This window comes from Myxocyprinus asiaticus, chromosome 41 (assembly GCF_019703515.2).
Source record: "Myxocyprinus asiaticus isolate MX2 ecotype Aquarium Trade chromosome 41, UBuf_Myxa_2, whole genome shotgun sequence".
In the NCBI taxonomy this organism is placed as follows: Eukaryota; Metazoa; Chordata; class Actinopteri; order Cypriniformes; family Catostomidae; genus Myxocyprinus; species Myxocyprinus asiaticus.
Window position 1 is genome coordinate 27,849,336 of NC_059384.1, and position 18,350 is coordinate 27,867,685.

The following is an 18,350-nucleotide window of genomic DNA, read 5'->3' on the forward strand; positions in this document are numbered from 1 at the left end:
GCGGGTGAGACGTATTAGCGCATGCGGAAAACCGATGTATACTTTGGATTAAAGAACACCAGTAAAGGTGTTTGCATGTAGAGTGAAATCATGGTAATACACAAAATCTATGTGTGCAAATCGGTTTTTGCTTAAACTGTTTATGATCTTACCTCGTTAATGGAAAACCGTTTAAGGTTAAATTAAAAATTAAAATAATTTGTGTAAGATCGTACATGTAAACGCGCTCATTGCAGCAGACGAAACCAGTCTACATCTTGGAAGTAAGCTGACATGTTCTGGCTGAGAGGAGAGGATGGGGCATTCTTGAGAGATGTGAGGGTGGAAGTTGTTCCCTCTGGGGCTGTACCGGGTGTCGAGAAAGCAAACTGAACTGGCCTATCCAATGAACCACCAGACAATGGATCTAAACTGTCATGCTTCCAGCATTAGTCTTGTGTGACCTAAACAGTCCAAACTACCAGTATGAGAAAACTGGACCTCTTTTTAAATACTTCCTCTACAAAGTCAGTTCACTGCCAACAGAGCAGAACAGAAACAACATACCCTAAGCAAAATGAAACTGGACACTATGTCTGTGTGCTGCTTTCAGAACATTGCTCTGTTTGAGCATCCCAACCAGCTCAACATAGCTACATTGGGTCACCCAATGGCACGAGTTTAGAGCGGGACTATTTGTAAGCCCCAACATTTTTGCTTGGTGCTGCTAGTGGGACAAAAAAAAAAATACACACTTCACTTTTACTAACTACCAACAAACAATGTATGAACAGATAGTTGATATGAAGATAACATCAGAAGAGCTTTCGCTTCCATCTGCCAATTTTCTGTTTATCTGGTCTGGCTTGAACCTCCAGTACAATGAACAAAACACGGTAGTTCAAGCAGACAATTTTCACAATGATTCTCCTCCACTGTAAATCTCATTACATTGTCAACTGTGTCGATGAAGTGTTTAACTCAAGTTACATTTTTCTATGCTGCTGTTTGCGGTGAGACTTCCATCTCTCTTTTAACTCGGGTATGCAGAATCTCAAACAGGTTCTTGCTGGATGACAGAGTGCCTCACCTCTCAAAGCGGCCTCGGGCCTAACCACCATACATCCATGTGTCAACATTAGCTTAATATCCTACCAAATCCCAATATGTTTGGTGGAAAAAGTTTCACAACGTAGCAACATAAGATCAACAGGTGAGTTCTCGAGTTCTAAACTTGGAAATCTGCCGGTTTGGGTGTGTTACTATCTTGGCAACATCTAATGACTTTTGTTATTACGTCCCTGTAGGTATGTGATAAATTCTATGGTCCTGTTCCGTGACTTTCAACAGATGCGCCACAAGTCTGAGCATGGGGGACTGCACGCATTAGAAAGGGTTTCTTGAGCAATACGCCATGACTCATATGAGCACCGAGTCAATGAAGTCAAAAAGAATCAGATTTATCTGAAAACTAAACATGTTCCTATGAATAGAAATAAAATGGTTTGAGAACATTACCTCTTTGGTCTAGTCATGCTAATAATAAGAAACTATGTAATAGCCTTAAGAATTTTGTACCATATTGGTGCAAAAATGAGTGAAACAAAATCATAAGGCCAGAATAAATCGCAGCCTATGGATGTTTGCCTACAAACACTTGGAGGAAAATGTGTTTTGCTGAATCAAGGGAAGAATTTAGATATAATTCTGTAATTTTGATGTATTTTGTGTTAAAGAATGTCTTGCTTGGACAGCATCATACTTTCACCTAGATTTCACAGCTGTTTTACAGAAGAGAATGTTGACCTTTGACCCTGCTACCTGAGAACACTTGAGAATGGGCAACGTAAAATGTAGCTAACAACAATCATTTAATGAACTAACTGTACTATGAATCATTATTGAACAGAATTATGGTTTTAATTATGGAATTAAGAATTTTTTAATACTTTAGAAACATTTGTGTTCCATTTTAACTTATCCAAGCATAATTCTTATAATTCACTAAAGTAAGTACCTATTACCAAAGACACTGTTGGATTTCATCATAATTTGGAAATATCAAAATTGTACACTAGTGTATTGGTTCTGTGTACGCACTTTATTGTTTGATTTGTAGACTGTGTAGAGTCACTTTCGTAAGTAGCCCTGTAATATTCATTTCAATCTTTATTTTTGACATTGCACAGCTGTTTTTGCATGAATTGAAAATACAATTCATAAGGTCATATGATCTATTTGCATTTAGTTCAAAGTTTGGCCTTTGTCTGGAATTTTGTCTTTACATCTATTTGCATTCTTTTCCTTTAAAGCAACATTCAAAAATACATTTTTCAAATTCCATCCCGCATCTTGATGGAAAGCAATTTCCGTAACCACCTTACCTGAACCAAAAACCATGTCATATTTTAGCACAAAGATCCTGAAACAAGAAACTGCAACAAGCTTTGTATTTCATGCAGAAAGTTAGCATGCATATAAAGGGCATGTGATGCTCCCAAGCATCTCATAATTTTAAAGCAAATTACAAAGTTTAAGGGTCTTTGTGCTTTTATAAAGCACAATAATAAACTGTAACTTGATTTGTACATGTTTACCTAATGTAATTTAAATGATTCAAACCTAAATATTCTTGCACACATGACTACCTTCAATAATTTTTGCAGTAATCGACCACATGCACAGTGCGAGAGCGGATAGCTGTACTCTGATGAATGACAGTGTGAAGGAATGCATGCCAAGGGCGTAAAAATGCGTGACGTAACATGAAAGACGAGTGTAGCTGTGACTATAAACCAGCAAAGATGAACAGAGATGTGGATAAAAGAATGAAACAAAAAGAAATAAACTCAAATGTAAAATTTCTGGTGAAATTTTACATGGGGACGGGGCTTATAAGCAAACCAGTCATCCATGCTGCGCGTGCAAACAGTGAGGATGCTATGAGGTTGCGTGCTCGCATGGACAGGCAGCCTCGGATTGGAACGGACAGTGAGGTATATTTACCCGTCCTCAGACGAGGTTGTTTTATGCTGCTGGTGCTCAGGGGTTGAAGAGAGGCAGCGGCGCACCTCGCGTGTCAGCAACCACTGCTCACACTGCAGGGAGACCACAAAGAGGGAGTTTAATATAAATCCCTACAAACACACACACTTTAATTCGGAAAGACAGCACAATGAGGAATAAAGCACAAACCTTTGCCCTTGAAATCTGTTATAAAGTAATAAAATCACATTGCAAAACTTGCTGTCCCTGGCCCATCCCTCCCCACAGTCACAATCTCAATGGCTGGAGTTTGACCTGCAGTCATGGTACAAATTAACTCACACCAAACTTTCCCCAAATGACTCGTTGAAATAGGACAAGTTAGTATCCATCTTCATTTTTTCCCTCCTAATCAGAGCCACACAGAATCTCCACAGAATTCCAGAGAATTGGAAACAGCCATCATTCAAAGTTTGAATAAGTCTGAAATATGTTTTTTTTAATTAAATATTTTGGCTTAATCGATTATGATTTCAGCTATGAATGAGAGTGTAGTGCTCTTAACAACACATTTTAAACTCAGGATATTAAATATTACAATTCCTAAAAATTCCTAATAAACATGGTCAGGAATTGATCAGCATCATTTGTTGCATCACTTGATTAGTGATTGGCCCATTTGACTACAATGTTAGCTGTACGCAGATGGGAAAGAGGAGAGACTTACCGTACACAGCTTTATCCTCTTTGTGAAGGAGCTTTTAAAAAGAGGAGACGTGCAGAAGGGGTGATGGAGTATGTGTATGTTTAAATGTGCAAGAGAAAGAGAGAGAGAGAGAGAGAGAGAGAGAGAGACTTGCTGAAGACAGATGACCATAAAAAGTTCACAGGAAACTTTGCCACTGGTTGTGGGAGTGGAGAGAAGATGAAGGAGTCACCAAAAGAGAGATGTAAAGGAGATGGAGGAAGGGATGAGAGAGTCAGGACACAGATTATCAGATTAGTAGCTGGTTAAGACTGCCTAATTGAGAGGCAAAGAGGCAGGTATAATGGCCTGGGTGGAGGAGACATTTTAGAGTGTGTACGTGTGTGTGGATGGATCTTAAACTCTGTCCCTGTGAAACACACCCAGTCTGTGTGTCTTCTCCCACATTACATTGCTTTGATGAGGGTGATGATAGTCTGACTGTACTATTACTGGTTTTGGTATGAATCGCACAGTCAGAGCAAATAAAGATTCAAACAAGGGAAAATAAAAGGAGACAGGAAATAAAGAAATAATGATCAGCAAATCAGTTAATAAGTTTTACACACCCAGCATCCCTGATGCATTACCAGGCAACTTTAAAGGAATGCTCAGGGTTTAATACAAGTTCAGCTCAAATCGACAGCATTTGTGGCATAACGTTGATTACCACAATAAATTATTTCAACTCATCCGTCCTTTTCTTTTAAAATAGCAAAAATCGAGGTTACAGTGAGGCACTTACAATGGAAGTGAATTGTGGCCAATTTTTGGAGGGTTTAAAGACAGAAATGTGAAGCTTATAATTTTATAAAAGCACTAACATCAATTCTGTAAAAACTTGTGTATTATTTGTGTGGGTAAGTTGTTTAAATCATAATTTTTAAAGCAGAAAAAACAGGCAGACAAAAAGTACTTGGCAACAAAGTTGTAAAATTGGACTGTTTGCATTTTGTGGCTATACTTTTGAAAGTATAAGATATTTGTTTAGCTTTTACGGACTGGGCCCATTCACTTCCACACTGTAAATGCCTTAAGCCCCATTCACACCGCCAGCGACTTTGTAGATTGGTGTCGCTAGACTGCGATTTGTGTAGCTAGTGGATGTTCCAACTGTTTGTCGATGTAACGTTATTGGAAGACTGCACATATGGCCATAGCTTTTGAAAATTTTATCACGGATGAGATCTAATACCGGTAAAATCAAGATATTACAATATTCGCTGGCTACCACCCCTGGAGTTCGCTTGTTCGAATCCCAGGGCGTGCTGAGTGACTCCAGCCAGGTCTCCTAAGCGACCAAATTGGCCCGGTTGCTAGAGAGGGTAGAGTCACATGGGGTAACCTCCTCGTGGTCTCTATAATGTGGTTCGTTCTCGGTGGACGCGTGGTGAGTTGAGCGTGGTTGCCGCGGTGGATGGCGTGAAGCCTCCACACGCGCTATGTCTCCATGGCAACACGCTCAACAAGCCACATGATAAGATGCGCGGGTTGACGGTCTCAGACGCGGAGGCGACTGGGATTCGTCCTCCGCCACCTGGACTGAGTCACTACGAGACCACGACTTAGAGCACGTTGGGAATTGGGCATTCCAAATTGGGAGAAAAAGGGGAAACCCCCCCCCCCAAAAAAATAAAAAGGTATTACAATATTGACAAGGAATCAGTTATCTTGTCTCTAAAAATGTACATTCTGCAGTGTAGAGTGTTTTATAAAAGGAGCAGCAGTGTTCAGTGCATTAAATCATTAACAAGACGATCAATCAATCAATATAAATCATTAAGACGATCAATCTATCATGAATGAATGAATCAAACTCACTCGGAATGCAGACTTTGACACGCTTTTCCATGCATCATTGTTTTATTATATCCATGCATGTGGTTACAGACAAGTAAAAATCCCTCATGACGCTGAAAGTTCTCCTCCGTCTTGCCTGTACTCATCTCCAGTCTGCCAGGAGACAGATGACGTGAGCTCCGCTGTCTTTACTCTCATTGGTAGTAGCTCGCGCTTGTTGCTTTCATTTGCATAAAGTTGAAATTTTCTCAATTTGTCTTGTCGCTCTCAACGGCGATCTCTGTCGCCAACGGCCGCGACAGCTTGTGTCTCCAGAAGTTGCTGTGCTCTCATTGAAAATTAATGGAATGGTGTCGCTGTCTTGCGCGGTGTCACTGGCGGTGTGAACGGGGCTTTACTGCAATCCAAATTGTTGCTTTTTTTTTTTTTTTACGAATTAGTTTTTGTGGTAATCAACATTATGCCACAAATGCTGTCGATTGAGCTTAACTTGTATTGAACCCGGAACATTCCATTAAAGTATAAAAAATGAATGGTTGTTTGTGGTTCTTGGCAGGTCATTGATATGCTACATGGTTACTAGGGTGTTCTATAGGGCTGAGAACCGAGAAGCTGTTCTGAATAAGAATTCCATTATTTATTTATTTTTTTATCTACAGCATGGCCAGTATAGCCCAACAAATTACTCTTATGAGCCAGTTCTTTTGAATCTACACCGCAAAACATAAAGCTTCCCACCAAATGAGTGATTCTTTTTAGTGAATGAAAAACTTACTGAACTTACTGAAGTCATAAATTGTGTGTGTTTTATGTGTTCTTAAGGCTTGTGTAACTCAAATCAGAGTAATTACTGGATGGTTGTTGATATGACAGTGTTTGAATAAAGATACCAATAATGGACCTCATTCATAAAACTTTTGCAAAGATGTGAGTTAATTCGGAGTAATTCGTGCGTAAAGTTGACCTTCCTGAAAACTTTCCGCCAGATTCACAAATGCTTTGTACACCCAGATTTGTTAGTAAAACCTGTGTATGTTAGTGAATTCCAAACATTCGTAAAAAGGGGGTGTGTGCACGTAAATTCACAATTATCATAATACGCGTCCATGAAAACACCATATAGGGAAGGCACCAGACTCACTAGTTAAGTCAAGTGGCTTTTGTCATTTCAACCATATTCAGCTAGTACAGTACAGTTAATGATGTTAACATCTATGTGGAACAGTAATGAAATTGTTTTTATAAATGATGTGCATTCACATTGTAAAATTTTGATTTAGCAAGCACAATAGCGTTTCAAAGAAAGTGAGGACTTACTGTCATCGCATGTTTTTGCTGCCATCTGAGACTCTTTAGTTAATCAAACACTAAAGAGTAAAACATGATCAGTTCATGCCAGGAGGAGGATGTTCATCACCATTAACTTTATCTGGTTCAGTTCGCTGCACATCGCCAGCATCATTTGTGAAACTTATCGGGTAAATCATGATGGTAACAGTGATATACTTGCAACTGGAAGAATCTTCAGAGAAATTAATAGAATGCCTGAAGAAGATCTTTGACCTATTTTTTCCCCGTTGTATTGTGTACGCGGCTGCCCGCTATGTGTTTATTTATGGGTTTAACAGCATTAGCATTGACCATATATCAACTCAACATGATTTACTGATGCCTATATTAAATTATAAAACCTAAATTATAAAGCTCATATCAAATACAAAAAAAAAAAAAAACCTGTCCAACCTGTTCCGTTAGAGGGCATTAATCAAAAATCAAACGCAAACTGGGTTTTTCCATTAACTTCAAAAAGTCAAGCAGAGTTGGGAAAAAAAACATAATACTTTAAAAAAAATAATTGCAAGCAGCAAAGAAACGTTTCTAAATAAATATAGGCTATGGTTTAAAAGGAAAACAAAGCTTTTTTTATTTTTTTATAATTTGTTATTTTTTAAGGTTAATTTCACTCATTTAATTATTAGTTAATGTTTTAATTACTAATTTAATTTCACTTCTATCAAAATGTTGTCATGGTAGTTTGCCTGAAAGAATACAAAACGTTTGGATGTCTTGCGCACGATTTACACGTGGTCGGGAGCAGGTGTAAAGTTTTTCATACCAACTAACATTTTGAAAATACTTTCATGAATCCGAGAAGTTACATCAGAATGCCTTTACAAACGATTTACACAAATATTCGTTCTGCTCGTGTTTCATGAATGAGGCCCTATGAGTTTTGTTGTAATTAGTGGTATTTTATAAAATAAATTCAGAATGAATGAAGCATCTTAAATGTCTGTATAAACAATTCGCAAGAATCTGTCCTGTTAAAATATTAAATATAATCATATTGCTGAGGGCAGTAAATGCAATATAAATTGCATTTTAAATTGCACTGGGGTGGGGGTGGGGGGGGGGGGAGTCCTTACTGGCCCAAGTCAATAGAGCCAACAACAAAAAGTCTATCTAATTTTCTATTTAATTTTGGTACCCAGACATGGCTCAGATCCCTCCTTCAATTTAAGTCTTTGGGAACTACGCAAATTAGGCATGATTAATGTCTGTAGCATAAACAGTTTGGGACGAGTTACACACTGGAGTGTACTGCTTTGGGTTAGGCGTTTGTTCAAAACCCTAAACCTTAATATAAGCCTTAGTAATAGTGAAGCTTGCCTTAGCAAGCACCACTAATTTGATGAACAGCTAGATTCCGATTTGTTAAAATAAAGATGTAAGTTTCAAAGACTTAAGTTTTAAAAAGTCATTAGCTACTTGCTACTGGTTTTATTTTAGCTATATTTATGTTTAATGAGTGCAGGTGTAGGCTACATCAATTTTTGGCTTAAACCTGTTTGTGTAGGCACACCATGTGATTACCTCCACCTCCGTGTGTGAGCAAGAGCACTTCAGAGTTCGTGTGTATGTTTGTGAAAGAATGCTGCTGCTCTGTTTCAGGGCTGGATGACAGGCACGGACAAGTGCAGGAACCAGCGTGTTTGTGAGCAGTTGGCGCGTTGAGATATCACCGTTTTCTAGCACATCACCCCACAATATCAGTTTCAACACCAAGGGACATAGATAAAAACCAGAGAAAGAAATAGAGAAGACTGGACCTGATACAAAGACCAAGAGGTTGAGAGCCTAAAGAAAGGGTTGAAAGAAAGGAGAGTAGCAGGCAAGATGGCATAAAAAGAGAGGTGAGAATCTAGACAAACAAGACAGGCCAGTTTCCTCGTTTGCAGCTTGAAGGACTGCACTGTATTAACTGCTCACTCCCTGGCTTGTTTGCTTTGTTTCTACTAAACAACAGGGACAATGAGGGGGAGAGAGGGGGTGGGGTACGGGTGGAGGGAGTTACCAAAACCAGCACCACCCTGAGGTTGCGTATCCTTATCAATGCAGACCGTACACCCTACACAAACGCAGAACCTACAGAAGGGTTGATACTAATTACTGCCGTCAGACTGTGCCACAAATGAGAACCGTCCGCCATGCTGCTGAAACTCGAAATGTTTGACACCAAACGTTAGTAAAAAGTAAAACAGCCAAGTTGTTTCTAGTTATAGTTGTTTTTTGCTCTAGTAGATACAACTCTATGAAAGAATGCAAATGGCTAACACACTGCAAGCATTAGGTCTTACTGTACACGCTTAAAACTGTACTGCGTTCTTGCTTTACACTGGATGCAAAAAGCTCAGTACTCAAGGGGGCAATAGAGTTACCTTCAAATGTCTGTCATTAAACTACATGTGTTAAGGGTAGGGTATCCATCGTTTTTCCGTGTGCCATTAAGTCTTGCACACAGTCGAGCGCTCAGCCTTTTAAAGTATACTCTTTTGACCACGAGCCCCTCTGGATGCATTCGACTCATGCGTCAATGACACGCAAAAACTCTGACTGCAACTAGGCTGTACGAAGACAGTCTATGCATGCTGTGTGGATGACGAAAATTGCAAGACGTATCGGCAGGTAGGGCTGGGCGATATGGCTGCAAAAATTAAATCTCTATATTTTTAGCTCAGCTTTTTGTGGTTTAACAATCATATATGACAATATTGAGATTCTGATGTTATTTTGATGAATTACACAGCCCTGAAGGATCGTGAAATTAGTCTAATGACGCACTCTTTAGGAAACGTAATAGCCAAATAAAAAGCATGCTACAATCATCTTGATATTCACAATATTTTTTTAATTTATATCGGCAGCAAAATCATTTCGACAATATTGTGAATATTCAATATATCGCACAACCCTACCGGCATGAGGAAAACACAAGTATCATTTGACCTTTATAATTCAGTTAGCTAACTAATAGCATATCCACAATTTAACTAACTTTAACTGTTGCTCCGCCATAACAGTAGTTAAACTGAAAGAGAAAACCAAGCATAGACAAAGATATTTTACGCTAATGCGCCGCATACTTGCATTGCATTTTGAATTCCAAATGACACGTTTTTAAACAAAATGATGAGCAAAATTAAGCTTACTTAGTATTTGCATTCACATATTTAAGTACATTTCAGGCCTAATGCTTAAAAAAGTACTGTGGCACTACCATGGTACAATAATGCTTCGGATTGTAAGGGTGTAGCCAGGATATTACTTTTGGGTGGGCCTCAAAAATGGATGGGCCAAGTTTTCACCCAATTTTTTTGTTACTAAATTTTCCTTACCAACAGAGAAGCATTCAAACAGTTCTTTCACACTTTCAGAAATCAGAACTTATGCTTTTTTTTTTTTTTCAACTATTTTATAAATATATATTTGAAGTCAAAGAATAATCTCTAATATTCTGGGTGGGCCTGGGTCTAATATGGGTGGGCCCACGCCCACCCCGGCGCACCCTTGGCTACGCCACTGGATGGTAAGCTATACCATGGTATTTTGATTAGTAACATGGCACTGTACTTGGTACCATGATACTACGGAAACTGATTATTCGACACTACCATAATGGTCATATCTTGGTAGTATTTGAAATTTTGGATTCACATTTTTGGATCACATTTTTTTTGGATGTTTCTGAATCATACAGCAGAAGTGCTGTGATGTAATATAACATTTGAAAAATGGAGCAAACTGAAATCATCTGTCCAGCCAGTGTGTGGCAATGTGTGGAAATTCCAGCTAGGTTTGAGTTCCATTTACAAGGTTTAGATTAGGACAGAAAACAGAAAAGTCTTTGCCCAAATCAAAGAGAACAAAAGCAGACATTTCGCCAACCCTGGTTACTTTCTCAATGAGAACTCCTTATTCAAGATTTTCTGCTTCCCTAGCATCTCTGGTCTCAGATACTGACAAGGAGACAGAAAATCCAGTATTATCTGCTGACTTTTCATGGTAACATGACTAATGACAGGAAAGAAACCAAGAATGCAAGATGTGACTACATTTAGGGGCAAATAAATTAAGCTTTCTTTTCAACAAAATTCACAAGAGGAGTTTTGCAAATGCAAATCAGCCCCAGTCCATCTCTCCTTCAAGGTATTTACCATCACAGAGTGAGGCTGACTGTATCACTCCAAAATATCATTAAACACCTAAATAATACGTCATAACAGATGTGCACTGTGCTGTGCAGGAAGTAGCTTTCATTTCCAAATCAACCCTAGCTGTGTAAACCAGCACTGTATCTGTGCAAGCATTACAAATGCAGTACAAAATACGTGCCGAAGTTTCCAGTTCATAGTCTGTGTCACGATATGGCACATCTCTTTGCTAGAAGACTTTCGGATGGATCCTTGTAACAATGTACAATTGCGAGGATGCACAAGAAGATCTGGTTCTTGCTGCACACGTGTTCTTTTGGTGTTTGGGGGGGATGGGGACCAGCAGCCCCAGCTGTGGTGCAGGCACTGTAGTTCCTGGCTCTTCAGAGGTGAAGAGATGATGTAAACAAGCCTGCAAAATAAGGGGTCCTTGGCAACGGACGACTCAGCTGTCAAGCCTCACAGGTGCTTGCGACAGGGACAAGTCTTTCACCCTTCTTCCTTGCAGGGAGTGGGTCTTTATTTGGGCCTAAAGAGCACATATGGTGCATCGGTTAGGCCAGACTTCACAGTGGGGTATTGAGAGAGTGGTTGATTAGTCACATGGGCGAGGCTGAGGACAGGAATGGTCTCTCGTACTCAAGCTCATCTCCATATCCATGCAAATATGGATGGGCAGAAAAAGTTTCACAAAAGAGACTGGTTTTACCAAGAGAAAGTGTACAGGAAAGGGTTCTTGTAAGCAGTGTTGGGGGCAATGCAATAAAAGTAACACGTTACATAATCAGATTACTTTTTTCGAGTAACGAGTAATGTCAAGCAGTATTTTTTTATTTTAGACCATAATATCTAAAATAAAAGTTACTTTTTAAATGAAGCGTTGCATTTGTACACCTCTACTGTCCCTGTATTGCGAGAAATCAAGAGTAAAAGTGTGCAAACTTCGGGGAGGAGATGTAGTGCATGACTGACATTGTATTTCTATAGAGTGTGAGACCAGAGACTATTTAGCAGAGAGACATGAGTCACTTCTATTTAAATTAATGGGAGAAATTGGAATGCCCAACTAAGAAGCTCTAGCACCCAACAGTCAATGGATGTAGAAAGGAAGTCCCGCTTTGCAGGTAAGAGAGCCAATCACCTTTTAGATACAGACATCGCCTGTCAATCAACTCGCTAACGCGCATGCGCATTTCGTGTTTTAGCGTAATATGAGGTCAATATTCGGTTGAGTGAAACCCGGTTGATTAATGTGTTAATACACACTGCATTAAAAAAATCTGTAAATGCGTTTAGGCAGAGGGATTATAAGACTAGTCTTCCACTGGCCACGACATGATACACAGGGTGAAATACTCGCTCAATTTACTGACTTATGCAGCCGAACTGCTCTGTGTTTCAGCTCCCCGTAACTGGGAGAATAGGATGAGAAAAGCTGACTCTGGATCAGTGGCTCCGAGCAACATTCTACATCGACTGTGTACGCAGAGAAAATATCTTAGTTTCTAAAAAGATTCTACATTTTTGTTTTATAATAAACAAGTAGTTTGATTCATGAAACAAACTGTTTTTATGACATTTTGGTAGCATTAAAAATGATTCAACTCAAGTCGTGTCAACATGCACCTTTGAAGTTGTGGCATCTTTACGCACCATGGATCATCTCAAAAACAAGCGTGCACTGAGATGTCTTGAGTGAAATGTATTCATTTATTCATCAGGTATATTCCTTGAAAATGTTAGGCTGGCATTCCCCACTGAATTTTATCCTGACTTATATAGAAAAACATCTTAAGTTGACTGACATTGTCGATGGGCACAGCACATGATGATTTGCGGCTTTAGGTAAGTGTGGCGGGGTGAGCAAGAGACAGACGCAGTGGGTTTGGCGTCAAGCCTCAGAGTCATTTATTGGAAATAATAATAAACGGAAAATGTCTATAAAGGGAGAAAATAAAGTGTCCAGGGGAAAGTGTTCGTAACAAAGGGGAAGTCTGGCATCCTTGCGGTGAGACGGGGCTCCGTGAAGGGCGGGGTAGTATCTATGGAATGGCCAAGACATGAGCTGGGTCCGTCAGCCGCACACGCTCACGTCCAGGGTCCACGTCACGAGGGGCGGCGGCATCCTTGGCAGCATAACTTCCCAGTGCCTCATTTAATCCATCTGTGGGTCAAAGGAGCGGGTCTGGCAGCGCATCCAACTCGTCCAAACCCTCCCAGCTCTGGTCCTGCACATGCGAGGATGTCAGTGTGTGCACACATGGAGATTTGAAGCCGGCTCCCCGAGAAGAGTTGAGCTCTGCATTTTAAAGACAGCACTGATGAAGCATTATTCACATCAGGTGTGCTTCATTCACTGCTGTCGGAACAAGGCTTTTTAATTATGCACCTCTTCTCGCTCTCCTGCCCAGCTCCCGTCGTGAGCCTGGCTGAAGGACGGCCCTAAGAGGCGGGGCGACAATGACGAGACGGAGGGGCGGATCATTCCGCCACAGTAAGACAGTGGTTATACTTCATTTTTCATACTGGCTACCATGTTGATGGAAAAACAAATCATGCAATTCATGTTATTGATTCTTAATTATAAATATGACGTGAAGACCTACTTCCTAAATATCTGTTTGTTTACTATGTTGTAATAATATTTGACATGACTTTGACATGAGTGTCGCACAGTAGCTAGCATAGCCTGTAATGTCTCTTGTATGCAATGCATGGCTTATTTGTATGGAATGCATCGCATAGCAGAAGAGAAAGTAATGCAAAAGTAATGTAATGCTTTACTTTCCTTAAAAAAATAACTAAGTTACTTTAAGTAACGCAATAAGTTACTTTTAGAAGTAACATTACCCAACACTGCTTGTAAGCAAAGACACACGTTCTGTGAAGAGCTGTGGTGTGAGTTACAGAGGAGTGCAGATGTAGGGTCCATGCTGACAGATCAGTGTGCCATTGACAGCTGCCTGGAAAAAGCATACACTGTCCACCCCTCATTACAGATGGTGTATGGGTGCACACACAAGCTCTCTCTCACAAAATATCGCTTTCCCCACCAGCCCGTCCAAAATAGGGAGGCCATTTTAGACTGTTTCCTTGAGGGAGAAACAAGAGCCACGAATGAAAAGAATCACAATGATGTGAGACTAAATAGGGCCGTTTATCCCAGGCTTACTCTGGTCATACAGTGTGTGGTGTAAAGGACTGAGTGAAAGGATGCTCTGAGCATCTAATCTCCTTCCCTCCTGTTGTTCTTGTTGTTGTGATCGCTCCTTTATTTAGCAGACATGTTCATGCATGAGTACCAAGCCATCTCTTCCGCGGCTGGCCTGCAAATGTGCCATTATCTCTTGCTCACTCCAAGTGCGGCCCTTGTATTTGAAGACATGTGCCATGTAGGGCTGGGTGGTATTATGGTATATACCGTGCAACAGTAGAAATGTGTCAACCTTTAGAGATTTGCTATACCGTTCATTCCGTGGTACTGCTTAAAGCAGCAATGTTTTTCATTTTCCGACAAAGAAACAGAGTGATACAAAAATACAGATTGGGTGTCCAATACAAGACGAGGAAGAACTTGTCATTGTTAAATGTTTTTAAGCACAACGTGAAGAAAAGTAGTTGTTTACATGGGGGAGCAACTTCACTTGCTCCGTTATTATTTCAGAATTCAACTAATGCACTCTCAAAGGAATGCGTATATTGTTCATTTTACAATGAGGAAAAAATTATATTGTGATATATACACTGGCCAGTTACAGTGATATCAAATTACTCGTACCGTAATATACGACTTTGGTCGCATCACCCACCTCCACTTTCAGGTCTTTTGCAGCTACCATGAGTCAGTGACATTTTTTTATTTCAGCAATTAAATTGGAAAGAATAGCAAATCAAAGGTCTGACTTTGTACTTGGCTGTGACTCCTATACACGTTTCATTTTGTTTGGATGTATTCTGTGTGCGAAACTGGAACTTTTGATTCATCCATGGAAAAAATTCTCCTGGGAAGCAGTCACATGGGAATTCCTCCCACCCACTTTCCCCCATTCCCTCTTTCTCTGCAGCACTAGTCGTGTGGTAGCTTTTATGGCAGAAAGGAAGCAGCGGGCCCATGCCGTTCTCCTTTGACATTTGTCGATCTGTGCAACAAATGGAACATTCATTGAGGGGCAGCAGTGACAGTTCGGCCCCATAAATCCAGGGGCACACGGAGGGCTCTCCAAACCTCACTTTGGATAAGGCTAGGGTGCCACAGCAAAAGTATCAGTAACTAGAATAACTTAACTATATTTTATTGAAAAAATCTGATTGAAAATCATAGGCAATGGAGAGGGATGGAGAGAAAAATGAAAAGTAACTTTTAAAGATAAAAGTTATTCAGAAACATTGTAGGCAAAAAGTGGGATGCTGAGCATGCTCAAAGCAGACTTTCCGACTTTTTGCTTTTCTCCCTATCTACATAACCAGGTACTATGTAATCATAAAACAAGCATTAAAATCAGCATCCATGTTAAAGAGTTTGTCTTAACCAGATGCAACCTCAACAACCAACAAGACATTGAGCAGCTGAACATGCATAATCTTAGACTGATTATGCTTAAAAAGCCGACAGCAAGTAAGGTCATGTAAATGCCATAAACGGTTTTCCTTTATCAGGGTAAAGACCAATGGGCCAAAAGCATAAACAAAATGGGCACACATAGATTTTGTACATTAACTTGATTTGCGTCACATGTAAACACATTTACCAGCGTATTGGTGTACATGTAAACACACAAATGGGCATAAATGTTAATACAAGTAAAAAAAAAAAAATAATCTATTTAAAAAGCTAAACAAGACAGAAGGTTTTGCTTGGAGGAGCTAGTTTTCTCGCACAAAAACCCACACAATTAAAGTACAGAGATGCTTACGATAACCATCTCTCTTTTATGCACCGTTGAGGTAGAGGTGTGGCTGTTGGTTTCATGAAGTAAACTTTAAATTCTCTGTACACCTGAGAACACAAAGACAAGGCAGAGGAGAAGGTGGGGTGAGGGTACCTCCAGGCCTTTTCAGGTCTGTTAAGCCGGCAAGCTCCTACAAGCCATCCTGAAAAGAGGCCCAAGATGCTGAGCACACATCCTGTAAATACTATGGTGTGAATGCACCATTATTAAAACCAAACAAAGGTACTACTCTCAATGGCTACTTAGAGAATAGGGATGCAGAGATAAGGAATTTCTGGGCCGATACCGATAATTCACAGTTCATTGTGGCCGATTTTTATTTTTAATCCTTTAACCTGGAACTGCTAGGTAATTCATTAAAAATATGTGTCATTTAAAAGCTTGGAATTTGGACTTGCTGCTATTTAAGGTTTGGCTTATTTAACATGAACCAGAAATGTGACTATATTACAGATGAATGCTGATTTAAGTGACAAATAAATGAAAATACACTTGCAGAAATTGTATGGTTCCCATTTATATGAGTGTTTACAGTAATCCTAATGACTCGCTAACAGAGAGAGAGAATAATGAACTTCAAACAGCCGTGATAATGGATTAAACCAAAATGAGGCAATAAACAGCATGTAATGAAAATTAAACAAAGCACACAAGGAAAACCCTAATCTCTGTATACATGGTGTAACATTTATGATACTGTGTGTATTATGTATGTGTGCTTATGCGCGTCTCATTCACAGACACTTACAGTGCTCATCTGTGACAGTTCCACTGTATAACTTGTGTTTGTGAACACAACAATCAAAATGGAAATAGGTAACATCATACAGATAGAATAGTCACAATGTTAGAAAAGTCTCAACTTGTAAAATAAAACAAGCAGATTAATTTCACTCACAAACTAGTGTTTTTAGCCAACTTGAGTCACTGTGAATATTTTTCTATGAACAGTGTTAGGTTATTTTGGGGCTTGTTTTAATCGCAATGCTGTGCTGCAAGTAACAATGTGCAATTTCCCACATTCTGTTAATGTTTCATGAAGTAATAACTGAAAATGATCGCCCCCAAGTAACATACATACATGTTTTTGTCGTGTTTTCACTTATTGCCTCATGAAACATAAACGGAATATGGGAAATGGCATGTCGTTACTTACAGCAGATGATCCCGAATTAAAACCAGCCACAAAACAATGTAACAAGGTGCAGAGATGTTGAAATAATCCTCACAGAGCAACATGTCTTTCACTCACACAGACACGCTGTGTATGCGCACGTGCACCATCTTTGAAGCTGCCCGAGTCCCTGCCTGATGGGAAGAATCCGCAGGCAATCAGAGATCCTCAGCCGCAAGCAAATAAACCGTAACAAACTATCAGCGGAGATATCGGTGGTAATTCCATTATCGGTGCGATAATAATATTTAGATTTTCCCGGTTATCAGCCAATAATATATCGGCCGCCGATATATAGTGCATCTCTATTAGAGAGGCAGACAAACGGAAGACTGTTGGAGCCTGTTTGACTGATTGTCCCATTTGACAGTAATACACTTTAAGTGTATTTAACATGCTAAAATGCGACTGATGAACCTCTAAGAGAATAGCTGGTCAGGTTAGCGAGGCTGGCGAGGCTGGCGAGCTGCCACTCTGGGTTCTCCATCATCTGTTTGGAAGAAAAGGAAAACCACTGGAGTGGAGACTGATGGAGAACTAGGCAGATATGCCTCTTACAGCATGCTATAATGGAGCTCTTTGTGAAGCATAGAAGAATACAGCTTTCATAGAGCTGATGCTAAGGCCATCCCTCTGTCGCTCATACGAGCACAGATAAACAGACATGCAGTGACCAAGCATGATTTTTTACCATAAAGACCCTTTTTTTTTCCTCGCCTGAAGAAGAAAGCTAGTTGGGCGAGGGAAAATAAAAAGCCAAATTGTAAAAGCACTCATTCGATAACTAGGAGGTCCAGGTCTGACAAACCAGCTCTGTTGTTATTGTCAGTCGCTGTGCATTCCCTGACATTCACTCCCTCCTATTTCACTCAATCACTCTATCAGTTCTGCACCTCCCCTCCCCTCCGCTCCCCTATTGGCTTCTGTTCCAATGTTACAAAGCCTAAACTCTAAAGCAAGGATGGAGGCCAAAGTACAAGGCCAAAACATCAGCCAACTGGTGTTGTGGCAGCAGTCACCCACCCACTTTTAAGGCCCGCCCCCAAAAGACAACCCACGTGACTCCCTTCAAGCAATCACGGCACGGGCTGCCAGCTGTTTGCTATTGCTGTTCGCCTGAGTGACAACCCGGCCGGTGGTTGCAGCAGGGGTCATCCATCACACTCCAGTGTGTGCTGACGCACAGGGCTTCTCGGCTACGCTGAAGCGACTCCCTAGCATCACAT

The 18,350-nt window shown here is 40.2% G+C and overlaps 1 protein-coding gene across 9 annotated transcripts in view; it reads right to left on the minus strand.

Moving 5' to 3' along the window:
• Positions 1-18,350, minus strand: part of LOC127431961 (ras-responsive element-binding protein 1-like) — a 74,595-nt gene that overhangs the window by 39,057 nt on the left and 17,188 nt on the right. For 5 of the 9 annotated variants that reach the window (XM_051682644.1, XM_051682639.1, XM_051682642.1 and 2 more), the window contains one exon: positions 2,986-3,077. The exons of the other annotated variants lie outside the window; for them this stretch is intronic. The gene's annotated coding sequence lies outside the window, so the exon portion shown is untranslated. The remainder of the gene's footprint in view (positions 1-2,985; positions 3,078-18,350) is intronic. 9 annotated transcript variants of the gene reach the window in all.